Source organism: Sciurus carolinensis, unplaced genomic scaffold (genome assembly GCF_902686445.1).
Source record: "Sciurus carolinensis unplaced genomic scaffold, mSciCar1.2, whole genome shotgun sequence".
NCBI lineage: Eukaryota > Metazoa > Chordata > Mammalia > Rodentia > Sciuridae > Sciurus > Sciurus carolinensis.
Window position 1 is genome coordinate 941,355 of NW_025920118.1, and position 22,722 is coordinate 964,076.

The 22,722-nt window shown below is 40.6% G+C and overlaps 2 pseudogenes; both read right to left on the reverse strand.

Moving 5' to 3' along the window:
• Positions 1–670: 670 nt before the first annotated feature.
• LOC124973619 (polypyrimidine tract-binding protein 2-like) lies at positions 671–14,213 on the reverse strand (annotated as a pseudogene).
• Positions 14,214–15,077: 864 nt separating this feature from the next.
• On the reverse strand, positions 15,078–22,305 carry LOC124973620 (uncharacterized; annotated as a pseudogene).
• Between the last annotated feature and the right edge of the window lie 417 nt (positions 22,306–22,722).

The following is a 22,722-nucleotide window of genomic DNA, read 5'->3' on the forward strand; positions in this document are numbered from 1 at the left end:
TCCACTCTGACCTTATCCCTGGGACAGCACACAGTCATTTTCTGTGCACCTGTACCTGATTCCAGGGCCAGGCTCTTTCTACCACAGAACACCATCAGCCTGGTTTGATTGGGCTACGTTTATGCACCTAAACCAAGAGGATGTGGACAGGCTTGAGGACCATGTTGTCAGGAGGGCACTCCAGGGTCAACACTTTTCCAAAAATATTGCAAAAACAAGACACCAAGCAGCAAGACCTTCCAATCAGTGACAGTCTTTCTGATTCCTGCATGTTGAGTTATCAAGCTAGCAGAAGGGAGACCTCCTCATTTCTTTGATCACTATGCTTACTGAAAGAATAGAAGCTAAGAAAAAAACCCTGTGTTCCTGCTTTTAACATGTAAGTACAGACTAGATAATTGTAGAACATGAGGTAGACTGGGTACTCAAAACCTACCTGAGGAGGCCCCTGCTGCAGATGCCCAGAGGTGTATTCTCTGGGTGCCACTGGTGCTCATGCTACCATGGATGCTGGAAAGTCGTTTCCCCTGGTGTCTCTGTCATGGGCACCACTACCATCAACCAGAGGTTTTCTCCTGGTACACAGCTGTCACTGACACTGCTGCTGTAGGTGCTCAGAGGTTTTTTTCTCCAGGTGCTGCTACTACTTCAGGTATTGTCTCAGTCCCCATCACCTAGAGGTCTGCCGCTCTCCATGCTGCCTTGGACACCTAGTTGCCACCTGCACTGCTGCTGCTACTGCTGACACAGTTGCAGCCAAAGCTGCCACTCCCTGGAGGTCCCCTGGAGGTCTCCTCTCAGATGCTGCTGCAGCTGTAACCAAAGTTGGTGCCAGTCCAACTGGTGCCACAGATGCGCCATCTACTGCCAACACCACAGATGTCTGCAACTGCTGCTGACCCTCTGCCTGCTGCCACTGACTCCTGCTACTATCACGCCACCACTGCCCAGAGGTCCACAATCAAGGACACTCCAGATCTGGTTGCACATGGACATATATATTTTGAGACACTGGCTAGACCCTGGAGTTTGGTGTGTCATTAGGTTTGCTGCAACTGATAGGGGTGCAGCTTTCCCTATCTGAGGACACCAGCCAGGGCCTGGAGGTTCAGTGTCAGGGTGCCTATGGGCTTGGTTGCTGCTGGGATATTCCTCCTGGGAGTGTGGGTTACTGTTTCTCAGGATTGATCATCCTGGGTGGTCTCTCTCCAAATTCCAGTGGAATTGAGATCTTTGGATTGCAATGTGGCCAAACTCAGTATATCTGAGGCCCAGATTGGTGAGAAAGTGACTGAGTCCCCCAGGGCCTGTCTGGGCCAGGGAGGTTTGTGGGAACTCACACACAGGACTGGGAAGTTTTTGGACACTAACAGAAACACTTGTTCAATTATCCATCGAGATTTATTTTATTTTATTTTTTTTTCTTCTCTGGCATCTATCTCCGTCATATTTGGAGCAGGGTATATTATGTGCATCAGTTGGTTGAAGACAGTAATATATGCATGGCGTTTTGCAATTCTGCTATATATATTCTGCATATTCTTATATTTTAAATTTTTTCTTCTCTTTATATGTATTATTCCTCTTGTTGTCTGTCTTCCTACATTCCCTTTCTACATTTACTCCATATAGCATCCAATCTCTGTTGGTTCCTCTTCCACTCTTCCTATGGATTCTTGTTTCTGACTTTTCTCTTTCTCACTCAAAAACACCATGTCCTGCACTGTTTCTGTTCTTTCTTTGTCCACTATTTGAAATTGTAAATCCATTTGGCAAATTTTCTGTTTATTGTGAACAGTGATTGAACTCATTATTACTGTTTATAGTGAGAGGGCAATAGACGCCTTCCAGGGAGCTCTTCAATTTGAGGCTGTGTATTGTTTGCACTGGGTGTTATTGATATCAGTCTCCCTCTTAAAGGCAGCCTACTGGAAATCTTCAGTGAAAATTTAGCCCTACATGGAAGAATCTGTATTGCCTCAGAACTATAAAACTACATGAGAAAACACACAAGCAAGATGAAAAAACAGGGGAACAAAGTGCCACAAACAAACCAAGATGCCCCAATAACAGTAGCTACTGACAACACAATAGAAGAAATGTCCAAGAAAGAGTTTATAATGTACATTGTTAACCTGATATGCAAAGTAAAGGATGGTATAAAGAGTGAGATAAAGCAGAAAATACAGGAAGTGAAGGATCACTTCAAAAAAGAGCTAGAAATTGTTTAAAAAAGGAGAAATTGTCAAAATGAAGGAATTAATAAATATAATTTTAAATTCAATGGAAAGCATCACCAACAGACTAAACCACATGGAAGCAGAACCTTAGAAAATCAAGTAAAAATATTTAATATTGAAAATGAAGAGATCATGCAGAAAAGATGGTAAAAATCCATGAGAAAAAGTTCCAAGAATTATGGTAAACCATAAAAAGACCAAATTTCAGAGTTATTTGGACAGAAGAAGGAGCAGAGACACAAACCAAAGGAATGCACAAGGTTTTCAATAATATAATATCAGAAAATTTCCAACACCTAAAGAATGAAATGGAAAATCAAATACCTAAGAATTATAAAACCCTAATGTACAAAACTGAAGCAGACACACACCAAGACACATTAAAATAAAAATGACTGAAATAGAAAATAAGAAAAATCTTAAAGTCCATGAGAGAAAAAAAGCAAATTATGTATACGGGAAAGCTAACTCAAATCTCAACAGATATCTCAACCCAGACCCTAAAAGATAGGAAGTCATTGTTCAACATATCCCAAGCTCTGAAAGACAATGGATGTCAACCAAGAATTTTATATCCACTGAAATTAAGTTTCAGATATGGAGATGAAATAAAAGCTTTTTGTGATAAACAAAAGTTAAAAGAATTCACAAATAAAAAGCCTACACTACAGAATATTCTCAACAAAATACTCCATGAGGATGAAATGGGGAGGAAAAAAGTGAAAACCAACAAATGGAGAAACTACACTAAAGGAATAGTCAAAAGATAATCTAAATCAGGAATACAGGTCATATCTCTGTAATAACCTTAAATATTAATGGACTAAACTCATCAATCAAAACACATAGACTTGGGCTGGGGATGTGGCTCAGTTGGTAGAGTGCCTGCCTCACAAATACAAGGCCCTGGGTTCAATCCCCAGCACTGCAAAGAAACAAAACAAAACAAACAAACAAAAAAGACATAGACTTGCACATTGGATTAAAAAAACAAGATTCAACAATATGCTGTCTCAGAAAGACTCACCTCATAGGCAAAGATATCCACAGACTGAAGGTAAAACGATGGGAAAAACCATATCACCAGTATAGTGTGTGTAAACAAGCAGGGCCTTCCATCCTCATATCACATAAAGTGGACTTTGAACCAAAGTTAATCAGAAAGGACAAAAAAGGTCATTTCATTCTACTGAAGGGAATTATACACCAGTAAGACAGCAATTATAAATACTTATGCTCCAAACAATGAAGCATCTATGTATGTGAAAAAAAAAACCTTCTCAATTTCAAGAATCAAATAGAACACAACACAATACTACTGGGTGACTTTAACTCTCTCACTACTGGACAGGTCTTCCAAACAAAAACTAAGTGAAGAAACACTAGAAACAAATAATACAATCAATAATTTACACTTAACAGAAATATATAGAATATTTCAACCATCAATTTGTGAATACACTTTTTTCATGGAAGAACATGAATTCTTTAAAATATACTGTATCTTATTCCACAAAACAACTCTTAGTAAATACAAAAAAATGGAGGTAATACTCTGCATTCTATCAGAACAGAATGGTCTGAAATTAGGGATCAATAAAAATACATTTATTCTAACATGGAGACTAAACAATACGCTATGGAATGATGAATCGGTTGTAGAATAAATCAAGGATTAAATGAAAAATACTTAGAGGTAAATGAGAACACCTTTACAACATCAAAATCTCTGGGTTAAGGGCTGTGCTAAGAGGAAAGTTCAATGCATCAATCTCATATATTAAAAGAATAAAAAGTCAACAACAAATGACCTAACATTACATCTCAAAACCCTAGAAAATGAAAAACAAATCAACACCAAAAGCAGCAGAAGTCAGGAAAATATTAAAATCAGAGCTGAAATCAATGACATTGAAACAAAATAAACAATTGGAAACTTGAAAAAACAAAAAATTTGTTCTTAGAAAAAAATCAATAAAATTGATAAATCCTTAGCCATACTAACAAAGAGAAAGAGAAAACTCAAATTGCTAAAATTCACGATGAAAAAGAAAATATCTCAATGAATACTACTGAAATATAGAAGATAATTAGAAACTATTTTGAAAAGTTATACTCAAATAAAATAGAAAAACTTGAGGACATCAACAAATTTCCAGGTACATGATGTACCAAAACTGATGCAGGAGGACATACACAATTTAAAAAGATCAATTTTAAGCAATGAAAAGACACCATCAAAAGCCTACCATCCAAGAAAAGCCCAGGACCAACAGATTCTTAGCCAAGTTATGGAAGACTTTAAAAGATGAATTAACATCAATGCTCCTCAAAATATTCCATGAAATAGAAAAGGAGGGAACCATTCCAAATTTATTCTATGAGGCTAGTATCACCCTTATACCAAAACCAAAGACACATTGAGCAAAAAAAAAAACTTCAGACCAATATTCCTCATGAACATAGATGCAAAAATTATCAATAAAATTCTGGCAAATCACATACAAAATACATTTAAAAGATAGTGCACAATGATCAAGTTGGTTCATCCCTGGAATGCAAGGTTTGCTCAACATACAGAAATCAATAAACATAATTCATCACATCAACAGAATTAAAGGCAAAAATCATTGTTATCTCAATAGATGCAGAAAGGACATATGACAAAATACAGCACCTCTTCATGCTCAAAACACTAGAAAAACTGGGGATAGTAGGAACATACCTCAACATTGTAAAAGCTATTTATGCTAAGACTATGGCCAACATTCTAAATGGAGAAAAAGTGAACTCATTTCCTCTAAGAACTGGAATAGACAGGGATGCCCTCTTTCACCACTTCTATTCAACATTATCCTTGAAACTCTTCCCAGAGCAGTCAGATGAGCAAAATTAAATGAATACAAATAGGAAAAGAACTCAACTTATCACTACTTGCTAATAACATGAAGATCCAAAGAATTTCACCAGAAAACCTCTAGAACTCATAAATAAATTCAGCAAAGAATCAGGATGTAAAGTCAATACCTAAAATAAATTCATTTCTATACATAATCAATGAATCCATTGCAAGAGAAATTAGGTAAACTACCCCATTCACAATAGTCTCAAAAAGATACTTGGGAATCAATCTAACAAAAGAGGTAAAAGACATCTGACATCTACAATGAAAACTCTGTAGTTTCTTTCTAAAGAAAGAAATTAAAGAAGACCTTAGAAGATGGAAAGATCTCCCATAATTGTGGATGAGCAGAATTAATATTGTCAAAATGACTACATTACCACAAGTGTTGTAGATTCAATGCAATTCCTATTAAAATCTCAATGGCATTCTTCATAGAAATAGAAAAAGAATTCTTGAAATTCATTTGGAAAAATAAGAGAACCAGAATTACCAAGGCAATCTTTAGTAAGAAGAGTGAAGCAAAAGGCATCACACTACCAGACCTTAAGCTATACTATAGAGCAATAGTACCAACAACAGCATGGCATTGGCACCAAAATAGACATGTAGACCAATGGCACAAAATTGAAGACACACAGACAAACCCACATAAATATGGTTATCTTATACTAGATAAAGGTACCAAAAATATACATTGGAGAAAAGATAACCTATTCAACAAATGGTGCTGGGAAAACTGAAAACATGTGTAGGAAAATGAAATTAAACACCTATCTCTCACCCTGCACAAAACACAACTCAAAATGGATCAAGAGCCTAGGAATTAGACCACAGACCCTGCAACTAATAGAAGAAAAAGTAGGCCCAAATCTTCATCATGTTGTCTTAGGACCAGATTTACTTAACAAGACTCTTAGAGCACAAGAAATGAAAGTAATAATCAATAAATGGAATGGATTCAAATTAAAAATCTTTTTCTCATCAAAGGAAACAATCAATAACATGAAGAGAGAGCCTACATAATGTGAAAAATCTTTACCACTTGCACCTCAGATAGAGCACTTATCTCCAGGCTATATAAAGAACTCAAAAAACTTAACACCAAAAAAAGAAATAATCCAATTAATAAATGAGCAAAGGAACTGAAGAGACACTTCACAGAAGAAATACAATTGATCAACAAACATATAAAAAGTGTTCATCATCTCTAGCAATTAGAGAAATGCAAATCAAAACTACTCTAAGACTTCATCTCAGTCCAATCTGAATAGCAATTATCAAGAATACAAGCAATAGTTAAATGTTGGCAAGGATGTGGCGGAAAAGGTACTCATACATTGTTGGCGGGACTGCAGATTGGTGAAACCATTATGGAAAACACTATGGAGATTTCTAAGAAAACTTGGAATGGAACCACTATTTGACCCAGTTATCCCACTCCTCAGTTTATACACAATGGACTTAAAACCAGTATACTAGAATGATGCAGTCACATCAATGTTTATAGCAGCTCAACTCACAATAGCTAAACTATGGAACCAACCTAGATGCCCCTCAAGAGATGAATAAATAAAGAAAATGTGGTATATATATATATACAATAGAATATTACTCAACCTTAAAGAAGATTTAAATCTTTGGCATTTGCAGGTAAATGATGGAACTAGAGTATATCATACTAAGTGAAATAAGTCAATCCCAAAATATTGAAGGCTGGATGTTTTCTCTGATAAGCAGATGCTAATCCATAGTGGGGGGAGGACAGGGAGAATGAAGGAACTTTAGATTGTGCAGAGGGGAGTGAGGGGAGGTATGGGGTAGAATGAGACAGACATTATTACCCTCTATACCTGTATGAAAAAAATTTTTAAATATTTATCCCTGACAAAAAAAGCTAGTAAAAAATTTTCAATACCCATATTACTTTACTAAGATTACTCTGAGATATTCACATTTTTCCTGTTCCCAAAAAATTAATGTGTACTTATTAAGAATAAAAAAAAGAGAACTAAAAAAAAGATGGAAAAGCAATCTCCATAAACACCTCTTCATTTAAATTGCTAACCCACAGGACTGTATTGCCACCAGCTGAAACTCCAGGGATACCCACTCAGCCAGCAGTGGCTGCAGCATCATTTGGAATAGCCCAAGGACTCAGAGCTCCTGGAACAGCTAAAAGGGGTGTCTCCTTGGAAAATGCTTCAGCAAAAACTGGATCCAATGCAGATTGCCCATCTCCAGATGGAAATTCAGGTCAAGTATAATTCCTACTTTTATCATTGCTGTATTTTACTTTCAAATTCACAATTTTGGAAAAGTCAATCCTTAGAGTACAGCAAGAATTATAAATAGTCTGACCATCTAGGGCTGGTTTTGCTTGTCGAGCATGTACTGGATCACCATACTGGAGCAAAGCTTGAAACTGGTTGTTTTTGTAAATGTGATTACCTTCAATACAGCACCACATGTAGACAATACTTGATGAAGAACATCAAGTGTTACAGGGTAGTACATAATGTCAATAATTATTCTAAGTGCCGGTCTCTGGGCTGAAGTCACTGCACTGCCACTAACTGTGGTGTTGCTAATAGGAGTGTTTGCTGTCTGGACAGATGTCACAGCTTGAAGCACTGCTTGTGCATGTTGGTTTAATGTATTGTCTTTAGTTCTTTGTGATTGGAGTACTGGATATAAATTGATTGATTACAGAGATGAGGTGTCATAGCAGAATGGTAATTAGCCATAATGGTAATAGCTGCTTCCTCTGTTGGCAGTTCCAAAAATGCCTGTTTTTCTTTTTTCCCTTTCAGCATAAGGATGTTGGTCACATTACCAAAATGTAAGCATAAAGCAATAACTTTAGTTTCTGTCACTGTACCAGGTAATTTTTGAGTATGAAGTACAGGAGAAGGAGCACCATCCATTTTATCTTCTTTAAATTTCTTATTATCATTACCATTGGCTGTAACAACCATACCATTCATAGTAGAGTTTCAAGTACTGAGAACACTGACTGAGAGTAGTTTGTCAGATTCTCTCTTCATACCAAGAGCAACCTCAGTGACAATTCTAACCATTGCCAAACTGGACAAAACTTCACTCACATTTTTAGTCAATTCTTAATCACAAAGAAAAGTGATTTGTGCTGGGCATGGCAGCACACACTTGTAGTTCTAGCTACTTGGGAGGCTGAAGCAGGAGGATTTTAAGCTGGAGGCCAGTGTGGGAAATTTAGTGAGACCCTATCTCAAAATGAAAATAAATATCTGGGGATATACAGAGAGCCCCTGGGCTTAATCCCCAGTATCATTAAATAAACAAAAAGACAAAAAATCCTTTCTAAACAGTAAGATGATATAGATCTCCAAGCTCAATAGAGCATAATCAAAATATTTATGAAAATAGTTATTCAAATTTTCTGCAAATAATGCTAGAGAGTCATCAGTTTGGAAGTCAAAGGAAAGTTTTTAGTAAAAATCTGAATTTGATTGCCCACTGAGTAACTTCCTGGCTGTAGGATTTTGTGCAAGTCCTTTATTCTTTTATAGCTAAATTGGTCTGGCATTTATTTCTTTTAAAGGAGGGATTTGATTCAAACTTTCCACATTATGCTGTGTGAGAATATATATGCAAAGACATTAGCACAACCCATGATACAGGACAGGCTGTCAACAGTGCATAGTCATTATTATTTTAATATAAGTTTAAACTATAACCAAAGAAGACATCAGAATAGAACTGTTATGGTTTGGATGTGAGGTGTCCCCTAAAAGCTCATGTGTGAGTAAATGCAAGAAGCTTTAGTGGAAAAATTATGGGGTTAGGAGAGTCTTAACCAATCAGTGAATTAATCCCCTGGGGTGACTGAGTGGTAAGTTAAGGTGGGCAGGTTGTGACTGGAAGAGGTGGGTCATTGTGGACATGCCTTTGGGGTTTATATTTTGCATCTGGTAAGTGGAGCCTCTCTCTGCTGCCCAATCACCACGTGAGCCACTTCCCTCCACACAATCTTCTGCCATGATGTTCAGACTCACCACTGTCGGGGTTTCGGCCGGACCCCTGGCCCTAGGTGTGGCAAGGCTAAGATGGCGCCTGGCAGTGAGCCAGAGCAATTAACTTTTGCACAAACAACCGACACATTTTTGAGGAAGTTCCAGGGATTGGCTAAGCTCCCTGATGGACAGTACAGGTCCACTATATACCTGCCTTTGCTGCCTGTATCTGTTATGCTCTCCCCTCGTGCAAAAATGCTGATTGGTTACAAGTACTGTATATATTGGAGTGTAAGTTCCTCAAAGGGGAAGAACAAAGAGAGAACTGAGAGGATGGGGGTGCGCGCAATAAAAGGGCTGAAAAGAACCAGGTGTCGTGTCTCTCTGCGGGCGGGGAGCGCGACAACCACAAGCCCTGAGGAATTGAGCCAGCTGTGTATGGACTGAAACCACTGCAACCGTGAGAACTTAAATTTTTCCTCTTCTAAAGTTATTCTTACCAGGTCTTCTAGACACAGCAGCAGAAAATTTGACTAAAAGAGGAATAGTCTCTCATTCTCTGTGTTTTCTATTTACTTTATTATAACATTCCCTAAGACTGTGTAGGGATGCCTAATTTAATAATATTCCACTACTGTCTGCTTTTCTACTGTCTTCTTTTCTCAGGGGAGGAAAAGTTCTCCATCTAAAAGAACAAATATTAGCAAACTTACTGCATCACTGGTAAATTTTCAGCAATCTTTCTTTCTTATTTAATATTTATTTTATGTAGTGTTACACATTGCCTTTTAAGATTACTTCAATAAAAAGAAAGGGCATTTATACAAATATATGGATACAAATTTCTAATAAAAATATTATTTTTCTTTTTCTGTCAAATGGTGAATGTCCATTTTACAAACTTCAGCTAGAAACATAGAAAAAAGTAAAATTGATAAATCTATAAATCACTTTTATAAGCCTACCATGCAGAGTAAATTACTGCTAACATTTTATACTATTTATTTCTGGATTTTTGATGTTATCACTTTATTAAGTGTAGTTTATTTTGTATTTTAGCCTTGTTCAACTTGGGCACCATTTCATAGGAGAAAGTAATTCTTTGAGAAAAGTAAAATTTGCTGAAAATGTGTAACCATAGATTTTAAAAGGTAAAAAAAAAAATAGTTGAGACCCTGGAGGCATCAGGGGATGAACAGACATTATCCAACTATACACCCAAAGATAAACCTTGTGCAAAAATAACAAAACTTAGAATTTCTGAATCTGCTCCTCTTCCTTTACTTCTCCACCCCTCTGTGGTGATATGGATTGAACCCAGGGCCTCATGCTTGCTAGTAAAATGTTTTACTGAATATCAATTTATTGGTTTTTCCTTTACCACTGTTAAGGAGAGGAGAAATCGAGAGAGTGATGGGGAGGAACTGTATTGGCACAAGAATGAAAACAACATTATAGTTTTTGACAAAGTGCCCCAAGTCCTTAGACTGTTTGCCTTCATATCCAACCACAGATCGCCTTTTGTTATGTGGCTGGAAGGCACTGTGGGATGACTTACAAGTGCTTGTCACTTGAATCCCCTCCCTGACTTTAGCCAATTGGAGATGTTAGGACTGTCTTTAGAGCAGAAAGGAAAAGCCTACATGTTTTATCACCTTCAGCATCACATAAAATGGCTTCTATAGTTGCTGGCTGGAGTTCCCACAGAGAAGTCTACTTGGTTTTAGTACCCACTGAATAATAATTCATAGCTTTAGAGCTACAAATCTCCCTTTGTCCTTCCCATAAACAGCAGGAATTGCATTTTGTTAGGCCACCATACTATACCTAATTGTCTTCTCAGCTTTTCTTCTTCCCATGCTAGCAATTCCCTGCAATGAATTTTGTTTCAAATGCTCAGAAAGATCTTTTCTTTTTCTGGTTGAGGTGTGATTAATACTATGTGTAATTAAAGTGTTACTCTATAAGTTATTTCTACATGATATAAACATATGTCATTTTCTAATGATATGAAATTATGTCTTCAGAACCTGGCATGGTAGTGTGTACCTGTAATCCCAGCTGCTCAGGAGGCTAAGACAGGAGGATCACAAGTTCAAAAGCCAGCCTCAGCAAAAGCAAGGAGCTAAGAAACTAAGTGAGACCCTGTCTCTAAATAAAATACAAAAGAGGGCTGATGTGGCTCAATGGTCAAGTGTCCCCCAAGTTCAATCCCCAGTACAAAAAAAAAATAGAGAAAGAAAGAAAAATAAGGAAGAGAATTATGTCTTCAGTCTTAACTCAGGGGGCATATACTCTCTCACCTTTGATTATGCCTTCAGAGTTTTGTGCAATTTGTGAAACACAAAATGCAGCTACCTCCAACAATAGTCACAAGGGATTAGATTCCTAAAGAAAAGGACTATAAAGGTGATCTCTTCAATTGTTAAATACAGAGATTTTGGCCAGGTAATGTCTTATGCAGAGATCCTGTCAAGCCAGGACAGATTTCTGTTCTTCAGAACTATGAGACAAGTGGGTGTTTTTAAGCCACCACATTATGGTGATCATTTACAGGAGTAGGCAACAAATACATGACCAATGTCATCTTCACTCAGCTGTTCTAGAGTACCTGCCACATTCATTGCTTTTACGACTGTGAGTTTTTTCTATCACTGCTGTTCTCTAAGCAACTTGATTGCTCCCTGGTCTCTGATTTCACACATATATGGGAAATGAACAAAGAAGCAATATGTTATGATGAGGAAATGAGAAATAGGTGTCATGATATTTCACCGTAGGCCTGACTCTGCCTTGCTTCACATTGCAAACTCTTTCAAGTCAGGTAGCCTTTCTAGGTCTCTGCTTCATCTGCTGAACACAATGAAAGTTCACTCTAATTTTCATACCAGTGTTAAAGTGCTATGAATACATGGCATATTTATTGAATTTCTTATATATACTGAATTGTCACTTTAAGCAATATAAAAGAAATTTAAAACATAGTGTTGGTCTCTAAGTAGATTATTTGAGGTAACTTGGATAGACACATAAAATGTTTTAAGGAATAATACAGAAGTATAAAAACCACTTCTCAGCTATATTCTTCAGAAGCCAAGAACTATTCTGTTACCTAAGAAAATATATCACTGGGGGGAAGAAAAGGGAAGGGCAGGAGAATGAAATTGGCCAAATTGTATTGCTACATTGTGTGCCTGTACAAATATGTAACATTGTTTTCTTCCATAATGTAAAACTGTAATGCACCAATAAAAATATTAAAAAGCAAGTATATCTCTATTAAGAGCTACTGGTCCTTGATTTTAAAAGCTGGATATAACTCAGTTATAAACTGATGAATAAAAATGCTATTCATTTTAAATCTGGAAGTAGACATGTGTACTTTGAATGTAATAGAAATAAAAATATTATTGTCAATAATAACAATAGCTTTCCTTTATTGAGTGATTTCTTCTTTGGGTTACCAAACTTGACATCAATTACAACACTTTAATCCATATAATTATTCAATAAGTTTAGGTATCACCATTTCTACTTTGAAATTTCACAGCAAGCCAAACAGTGAAACTAGTTAAATAAATAGTTTAAAGTCACATATGTAGAAAGCAATTAAAATATCATTCACACCTACAGTTCCCAATTCAGAAGCATGCAGAATCAAGCCACTTTCCTGTAACCATCCTGATTATTTCCTTGGAAACATAAGGATGCCCACCTTTCTATTTACTGTGTCTTTGTGGAAATAAACAGTCACAACAAACAAACTTTCAAGTTCAGTTCTAACCCATCTCCAAGTGTGCTGTTTCACCCTTCTGTACACCTCAGATTTATTCATCATCTTGGTCTCGCCACCAGCATCTCACTGCCACAGACCTTGTGAGATTGTGATCCAGATTCTTAGAGCCCAGGTAATGATTGAAGCCCTGTAGTGGCTCCCCATTCCAAATTCATTGAAAAGTTGAACTCTTAACATTACCTCAAGGCCTCAGATTATGTACTTAGTCTCTGTTATGGTTTGGATCTAGTTTGAATTCTCCCCCAGGTTTCATGTACTTGGAAACCTTCTCCACAATACCATTGAAATGTATGTCTTTAAGAGGTAAATGCTTCCCGGGCACTCTACATTTCTGAAGGAGTTATGGCGGTCTTAGGGAACTGAATTTCTTCCCTGGAGTACAAGCTGTTATACAAGAGCATGACTTGTCCCTCCTCTGCCTCTTCTTCCTGTTCTACCACAGGATTTCCCTCTAGGGCATGCTCCACCTTCCTCTTCCTTAGGCCTTCCCACCATGGTGATGCCATACACCATGAGGTCCTCACCAGAACCAACTCATGCTTGTGTCATGCTCTTTCATTTCCAGAACTATGAGCTAAGTAAATCTCTTTTCTGTAAAAAATGCCCAGTGGGAGATCATTTATTAAAACAACACAAAATAGATACATGTTTTTATTCAAAAAACTTTCAAAAACAAAAGAGTACACTACTTGTTTGAACAAAATTTTTGCTTTTCTCATTCTTCAGGATTCTGAAATGTCAAAGAACCATTATTATTATACTTCAGAACAATATTCTTTCCCTTTTTATTATTGAAAGACTTTCATCTCCTTTGTTTAAATCTCTTCCTTTTCTCTTTGCAACCCTTTTCTGCATCATACTCTGAAAATGTCCTAGGTAGGAAGATCATGAGTTCAAAGTCAACCTCAGCAACTTAGTGAGACCCTCAGTGACTCAGCAAGACCCTATCTCTAAATAAAATATAAAAAAGGACTGGGTGTGTGGCTTAGTCATTAAGTGCCCCTGGGTTCAATTCCCAGTACCAAAGGATGGGGAACAGATAGAGAGAGAGAGAGAGAGAGAGAGAAAGTTTGTGCTTGGCTCACACTTTTAGAGGTTCAAGTTCATAATGGCTGATCTCATTGCCTTTGGGCCTGTGGTGAGACTACATATCATAACAAGTATGGGTCAGGCCAAAACCACTCACCTCAAGGTCAGGAAGCAAAATAGAAAGAGAAGGGGCCTGAACATCCATTATTCACTTAAAGGTCATGCAGGAGACATGAAGACCTCCTACTAGGTCCTACCACTTAGGGGTTCTACCACTTCACATTAGTGTTTTTAAAACATGAGCCTTTGGGAGACACTTAAGATTTGAGCTACATATCACCCTAATTGTTTTTCTCACTAGATTAAAGACAACATAGGGTGAACTTGGGTGGTAGACTATTGGAAATAAGTAGTTAACAGACCACATTAAAATGTCCTATTCTGGGGTTTATCTAGAATTAAAGAGTGAAATTTTGACAGCAAATATGATGAAAAGCACAATTTGAGTATGAGAAGATAGTAATAAGATCACCTTTTGAAATCTTCTTAAGTGCATGGAAGCCTTGGCTCCCAATAAAGGCCTTAAGCACTGAGAAAATAAAGACCATGTGTAATCAAAGCAGGTTTAATTTTAAGAGAAAGATAATACTGTACCCTGGTCAATTTAAAAGCCCTGTCTCCTCACTGTAAAGTTGTGAGCACTAACATTCCTTTTGGTTTCAGTGTACTGTTGTGCCCGAAGGCTCGAGACCCCGCAAAGACCACCAGAGACCATGATCAATGCAAGCAGCAAAGAGTCATTTATTAGCAAGCTCGAGCCTGGTCCTCTGCGTCCTTAACCGGTGACGCTAAGAGAGGCCCCCAGCCCTCGTTAGCAGGGTTTATATAATAAAAGGCAAGCAGTTATACAGTGTTCTTTCTAATTAGTTAACATATACAATTGTAAAGCATGTTATCTTAAGTTCTGAGTCGCTCTGACCTCCGAGAGGAGGGTTATCGTTAGCAAGGTTTGTTCTCGGGTCAGCTCCCCTGGCCTTCACAGATAAGATGGGAGAGGTCTGTGTTTATACATTTTTTACCATTTTTACGACCGGGGCTGCGGGCAATTTGGGAAAGCCTGTGTTTATACAGGTGCAGAAGAGCGGGGCTGCGGGCAATTTGGGGAAGCCTGTGTCTCTATCTTTCATTCCCCCCTCTCCAAGAGCATTTAGAGAGCCAATCTTGGGTCTCTATTGTTTTAACCCTTGCTGCGGCTTCACTGGCTGATATTGGGCCCTTAGCACCATTAGCTGTACTGTATTTATTCTATCCTTAATAAAAACAATTAACTTATTGACCATACAAGGTCCTATAGTTAAAGCTAGTAGCAACAATAATAGGGGTCCTACCACAGTGGACACCAGAGTAGTTAACCAAGGGGAAAAATTGAACAAATTTCAAACCAGCTCTGACTAGCTTCCCGTTCTTTCTTTCTGTTTGCTAGTCCTTCTCTGACTTTTGCCATGTTATCCTTAATTATTCCAGAGTCATCTATATAAAAGCAACATTCTTCTCCTAGAGCCACACATAGGTCTCCTTGTTGTAAGAATATTAAGTCCAAACCTCTTCTGTTTGGCAAGACCACTTCAGCTAGGGAAGTTAAAGATTGTTCTAAAAGAGAGATTGAATCTTCCAAACGCTCCATGTCTGCATCTATCGCTGCTCTTAGATTGGAGTAATGTCGGTTCTGAGTAACTAAGGAAGCTACTCCAGTTCCTAACCCTCCCAGGCTAGCCCCAAGTAGCAGACTAAGAGTTAGTGTGGTAATAGGTTCCCGTTTGTGTCGAATAGGGTTCTGTTTCAGGCCCCATCCTTGTTCAATCATAGTCATAAAACTTTGGTGCTCATGGTAAATTAGCCACAGAACCAATCTGACTAGAACACAATAATCCTTTGACTGTTTTAACACATTCCAGTGGACGCAGGGGGTGAGTCCAGAGGAGCAAGCCCACCACGAATCATTGTGGGGGATTATAAAAGAGTTTTCTTCCTCTGGTTGGATTTTCCATGTCAAACGACAGAGGGACTGGCTGGCATAGGGCACTGCTCCTAAACAGAGCCCTTGTCCTGACACTTACTCTAGGGTTAGGGACTGTGTAGATCGCCAGTGGCAATCCTGGAGCTTGGTGGAAATAGTAACATACGCTTGCACTGCTACTCCCTCATAATAAGGGGGGACAGTGTCATAGCAAAGCCAGCAGGACCTGGTCAAATTAGGATAGGTGGCATTGAGCACCAGGAAGGACCAAGACAAAAGGCTCAGAAGGGGATGAGCTTCCGTTTGAATTGGATCCACAATTGACTGTTCATGGGGTTGTTTAGTTCTTAAGTAGGGGGCACTTAAGGAGTGGGTGGTCGGTTGTGGGGTATTTGGGAGGCTAGTAACTAATTTACTAATTTTTGGACCTCGGGTGGGGGGGATAATCAGAACTCTTTGGGCCGGAAGGTGTAAAATGGGGTTAGGCCCTAATGGCTGGGTGAAAAACGTTATAATCATCCAAACAGTGAACACTACCCCCAAATCAGGTCCCTCAGCATAGAGGTGTAACCCCCATGATCGGGTTTTTATCCATTGTTTATCCCATTTTCCCTTATTGGTGAAGGTGATGGAGAGGGGGTTACACCTATTGTTACATGAAACTGTTTTTTTTTTCCTCGCTTGACTTCAATTAAGTCACGAGAGGCTTTTATCCAATAAGCCTGCCCTGTAGTTGCACATCCCCACTTAGCACAGAAATAAGATTCTTCCCCTCCACATTCTTTCTGGTGAGAATAACCAGGACACACGTAGAAGGGGAGACGCTGAAGTTCCTCCCTCCCGCGGGTATAAGCACAGTTAAATTTCCTTGTTCTCCCACTAACTGTATCTGTAAGGGCCCGCTTACTTAGATGTTAATTCTTCATTAACACTAATAGTGCCTGTTCGCACCGAAAAAGCTCCATTTGCTAAGGTACAAAGGTCTACTTGCAGTTCAGGCCACCATGTCCATAAAGGGTGGTATTCAGTCACAGTCAAGCTGGGAACTTTTGCCGCTGGGTTGGTTTCTTCCCAGGTGATTTCATAAGGCTGATATGGGCTGAAGTTGGTGGCTCCAAAAACTGGAGCTATAGCTGTGGTTGTGGCCAGAACGAAAGAACAAAGTAAAAGCAAGAACATAGTCACATCACAGTCTGTGGCGGCAAAGCTTGATCTTTAGCGGGTTGTCCTTAGACCTGTCCGCTCTCCAGGCAGAGTCGTCTAGGGCAGGAAGCACGATGTCGGAAAGGGGTTCAGTCAACTTGGCGTGGGTGTGATGAATCCAGGAGGCAATGCCATCGACTTTGAGGGCGGTGGGTGTAGTCAAAATGACCATGTAGGGGCCCTTCCACCGTGGTTCCAAGTTGCTCTGTCGGTGTCTCTTTACTAGGACCCAATCACCCGGGTGGAAGTTGTGAGGAACAGGAGGCGGGCCTGACTCGTACAGGCTTTTGAGCTTAGGCCAGACTTCTCTGTGGGCCCTCTGCAGGGCCTGGAGGGAAGATAAAAGTTCAGAATCATCCACAGTTTCTTCTTTTAAAAGCCGCTCATCAGATCAGGGAGTATTGGAGGCGGGGGTCCCAAACATGATTTCATAAGGGGTGAGTCCCATCTTATAGGGAGAATTACGCACCCGATATAGGGCATAGGGAAGGAGAGCCACCCAGTTACTGCCAGTCTCCAGGGTTAATTTGGTTAAGGTCTCTTTTAAATTTCTGTTCATTCTCTCTACCTGTCCTGAGCTTTGGGGTCGATAAGCACAATGCAGTTTCCAATTTGCCCCAAGTACTGAAGCCAGCCCCTGACTTACCTGTGAAGTAAACGCTGGCCCACTGTCAGACCCTATCATCACGGGAAATCCATACCTTGGCAGGAGGTCCTCTAAAATCTTTTTAGCCACTATCTGCGCCGTTTCCCGCTTGGTGGGGAATGCTTCAACCCATCCTGAAAAAGTATCTACAAAAACTAATAGATATTTATACCCATACCTTCCAGGTTTTACTTCAGTGAAATCAACTTCCCAATATGCCCCTGGCCTATCCCCCCTTAATCTATTTCCGGATTCCCACTTGCTATATCCTGCATTTGTTAACTTACAAACTCTGCAACTTTGACGATCTGTTCTATCTTATTTTGCACACCTTTAATTCTAATTCCTGCTTGCAGCATCAAGTCCTGTAATTTTCTTGTCCCCATGTGGGTGGTCTGGTGGAGCCTGTGCAACACTTTCTGCCCCATCAGTTCTGGAAGTATTATCCGGTTTTCAGAGTCTTTCCACCATCCATCTGAGCATTGGGCTAGTGGTTGCTGGCGAATCCATGATAAGTCCTCTTCCGTGTAGGTTGGGTCTTTTGGGAGGGTTCGTGGGCCAGAGTCTGGGAGTTGAGCAACCGTGATCAAGTCTCTCTGGAGGGCTATTTCACGTGCTACCTTGTCTGCTAAGCAGTTGCCCCTGGATACTGAATCAGATGGTTTTTGATGCCCAGGGCAATATACGATAGCCAATTTCTTGGGTAACCAGAGGGCGTCTGTCAGGGACACAATTTCTTCCTTGTTTTTAATAGATTTTCCTTCTGCGGTTAGCATTCCCCTTTCCCTGTAAATAGTCCCATGAATATGGGCAGTTGCAAAGGCATAATGACTGTCCGTGTATTCAGTCAATTTTTTGTCTTTTCCCATCGTTAGGGCCTTAGTCATGGCTATCAGTTCTGCCTTCTGGGCAGAGGTGCCTATTGGTAGGGGCTCAGCCCAAATTACCTCTGTCTCAGTCACTACTGCTGCACCCGCATACCTTTGACCCTGATGTAGAAAGCTGCTCCCATCTGTGAACCATCAAGCAGCGGATGATCTTGCAGGTCTTCTCTAAGCCCATGAACCTGGGCTAGGATTTCCAAGCAGTCATGTATGGGTGTGTCCAGGTCAGGGTCAGGAAGCAGTGTAGCAGGGTTGAGGGCTGAGGGTGCCTGAAAAATAATTCTGAGAGGATTAAGCAATAAGTTCTGATAATGTGTGAGCTGAGCATTACTGAGCCATCGATCTGGAGGTTGTTTCAGGATTCCCTCAATAGCATGTGGAGTGATCACATGTAATTCTTGTCCCATTGTCAATTTATCAGCATCTTTTACCATTAGGGCTGTGGCCGCAATCATACGTAGGCATGGGGGCCAGCCCGCAGCCACCGGATCCAGTTTTTTTTGACAAGTATGCTATTGGTCTCCTCCAGGGGCCTAGGTATTGAGTCAAAACTCCTTTTGTGATCCCTTTACTTTCATCTATATAGAGGAAGAATGGTTTAACGACATCGGGAAGCCCCAGAGCTGGGGCTGACAAGAGGGCATCCTTGATTTGCTAGAATGCTATATCTGCTTCTATTGTCCAATTAAAAGGCTGCTTGTCTTTTGTGGCCTCATACAGTGGTTTGGCTAATTCCGCAAACCCTGGGATCCAGAGTCGACAGAAGCCAGCCGACCCGAGGAATTCCCTTACTTGGCGTGGGGACTGGGGCTTTGGGATTCTTAGAACAGTCTCTTTGCAGGCTTGGGTCAACCATCATTTACCTTCCCTTAGGAGATAGCCCAAGTATGTTACCTCAGGTCTGCAGATTTGAGCTTTCTTTGCTGACGCCCTATATCCCAAGGTGCCCAGTGTCTGGAGTAAATTTTCTGTTCCTTGGATACATTCATCCCAGTTTTCAGCAGCTATAAGGAGATCATCTACATATTGTAACAAAGTTAGGTTGGGATGATTTTGCCTGAACTCACCCAAGTCCTCATGTAGAGCTTCGTCAAACAAGGTGGGAGAATTTTTGAATCCCTGCAGCAATCTCGTCCTGGTAAGTTGTCCATTTATACCCTCATCAATGTCTGTCCATTCAAAGGCAAATAGCTCTTGGCTCTTTGGAGCTAGAGGCAAGCTGAAATCCAGCACCGTATACCATTGTCTGTAAGGAGGAAGTGCACTCAGAAGTGTATACGGATTAGGCACAGTAGGGTGTATGTCTGCCACTCTTTTGTTTACTTCTCTTAAGTCCTGAACTGGGCGGTACTCATTTGAGTTAGGCTTCCGTATTGGAAGCAGGGGGGTGTTCCATGCCGATCAGCAAGGACGTAGTACTCCTTGGTTCAGCAGTCGCCAGATATGGGGGTTATTCCTATTTGAGCTTCCCTGGGCATGGGGTATTGTTTAACCCTAATGGGGTTAGCTCCTGGTTTTATTTCTATATAGAGGGTGGGACGATGTTTAGCCAACCCAATTCCCCCAGTCTCTGCCCAGGCATCTGGGAACCGCTGTACCCAGTCTTCAATGTTTTTATCAGGGGATTGCGGCTGCTGGTGTAACCGATATTCATCCTCCAAAGTAAGAGTTAGCATAGGTAGCAATTTTCCTTGCCCATCGGTTACCTGGGCACCTTCGGGGTGAAAATTAATTTGGGCCCCGATTTTGGTTAATAAATCTCTTCCCAACAAGGGATAGGGGCTGTCGGGTATGACTAAGAACTAGTGAGACACTTTTTCTGTTCCCAAGTCTACTGTTCTTTTGGTTGTCCAAGGGCACTTTTTAATCCCCGTAGCCCCTTGCACCCATGAGATGCTTGTTGATATCTTTCCTTGAGGGTCAGTCAAAGCTGAATATTGAGCTCCTGTATCCACCAAAAACTGCACTGGAGTCCCCTCCACTTTCAGAGTTACCCTAGGTTCGGGGAGGGGTTCCGAACCCCGTCGCCCCTAATCGTGCATTTCATCTCGGGTGACCAGGACTGATGGTCTCCTAGTTGTCCATTTACTATCTCTGGTTCTATGGTTTCTCTTTTTAGGGCAATCTTTAGCCCAATGGCCTTCCTTCTTACAGTAGGCGCACTGATTCTGACCCAGATCATGCACTCTGGAGTTCCCAAGTGGTGGTCAATTACTCGGGAGTCTGTTTCCTTCTTTTTCTGCTCTCCCTCCCTGCACTGCTACTGCTAATGCTTTGGTTATCTCCCTAGTAGCCCTAAGCTGCTTTTCCTCTGGTGCATCTCTGTTATTGAATACCCGCTGGACTATTCTCATTAAGTCTTGAATATTTTCCCCTTCTAAATCCTCTATTCTTTGTAACTTACTCCTTATGTCCGGTGCTGCCTGGTTAACAAAGCTCATTACTACTGCTGCCTGATTCTCTGGGGATTCTGCATTCATAGGAGTATACTATCTAAATGCCTCCATTAATCTTTCTAAATAAGCTGAAGGTGATTCCTGTTTTTCTTGCATGACTGAATACACCTTGGCCAAATTAGTGGGTTTACGAGCTGCTGCACAGAGACCCCCCATTAGAGTCTGGCGATAAACCCGGAGTCTCTCCCTACCTTCAGCCGTATTGTAGTCCCATTCATCTTGCGGAGGCCTGGACAAGGGGAAAGAAGCATTAATTAAGTCAGGGTTTACAGTGGGTTGTCCATCGTCTCCTGGGACCAACTTTCTGGCTTCCATCTGGATTCTTTCATGCTCCTCGGTTGTGAACAGAATCCGGAGTAGCTGCTGACAATCATCCCAAGTAGGTTGATGAGTGAACATGACACTATCTAAAAGGGAAATCAAGTCTTTAGGGTTGTCGGAAAACTTAGCATTTTGATTTTTCCAATTATATAAATCGCTTGTAGAGAAGGGCCAATATTGAAGCCAGGGATTGCCAGCATTGTCTGGCGGCCCAGTTTCTCGGAGCGGCAGAGCGATTGTGGAATCTGGAGCTTCTGGTCGGGAGGGGCTGGCTGCCCGCTGGGCTCGGCCCCGCGTTCTCCTTGCTAGCCCTCCTGAGCCAGTTCTTTCTTCCTCATTTCTGGTCACAGCCGCTTCTCTCTCTTCTGTAGCCTCCGGTCCTGGGTTCTGAGGAGGAATAGGGGCTTGCATATAAGGGGGAGGATTAACAAGAAGGGGGTCTGGATCTTCCTCCGGGAGAATAGGGTGGGGAGTTGTAGGCTTTTCTGACGAATCTAACTTCTTTAGGGCAAGCATCTTAGTTGTGGGGGAGGGCGGCGGCAGTAGGAAGGGAGAAAGCCAGGTTGGAGGGTTATTATCTACCAAGTTTTCCCAGGTTAAAATGTAGGGAATTTGATCTGGGTGGCCAATTTTTCCTGGTTGGAAGATTTTATCTTTGACCTTTTGGATAGTTGGGAGGTGGAAGGTTCCCTCTAGGGGCCATCCCACTTGGAAGGTGGGCCAATCCAACTTGCAAAAAGTTACAAGTTTTCTTTTACTGATTTCAACTGACAAATTATGTACTCTGGCTTGAACCTCCTCAAAATGGCTGACCATGATAGTCAAAGGGGTACTTTGAGTTTGGCCCATCTCTATAACAATTAGATATCCAACTATCGAGAGGAGGAGAGATGTAAAGGTTAGATAAAAAAGAAACCAGGACAGATGACGCCGATGTGGATTGGAAATGTCATCACAGCAGAGAGCTGTCGCTGGTCGTCTATCCGGTTGAAAACCTGTTCCCTGTATAATTCCAAAAGGATGAAATGAATTTGACCATTGATTAGTATTGCTCCTTTCTATCAGGAGATCTATAGACCCATTTTCCTCCAGATTGGAGATGAGAAGTTTGAGTGTGAGGAACGGCGCGAAGTCGCCGCCGCTGCCAGGGGATGTGGCCGGCGCCTGCCCCGAGCCACCACTGCTACCATCGCCGCCACAGAAGCGCTGGAGGAGGAGTTGGGAGTGAGGAAC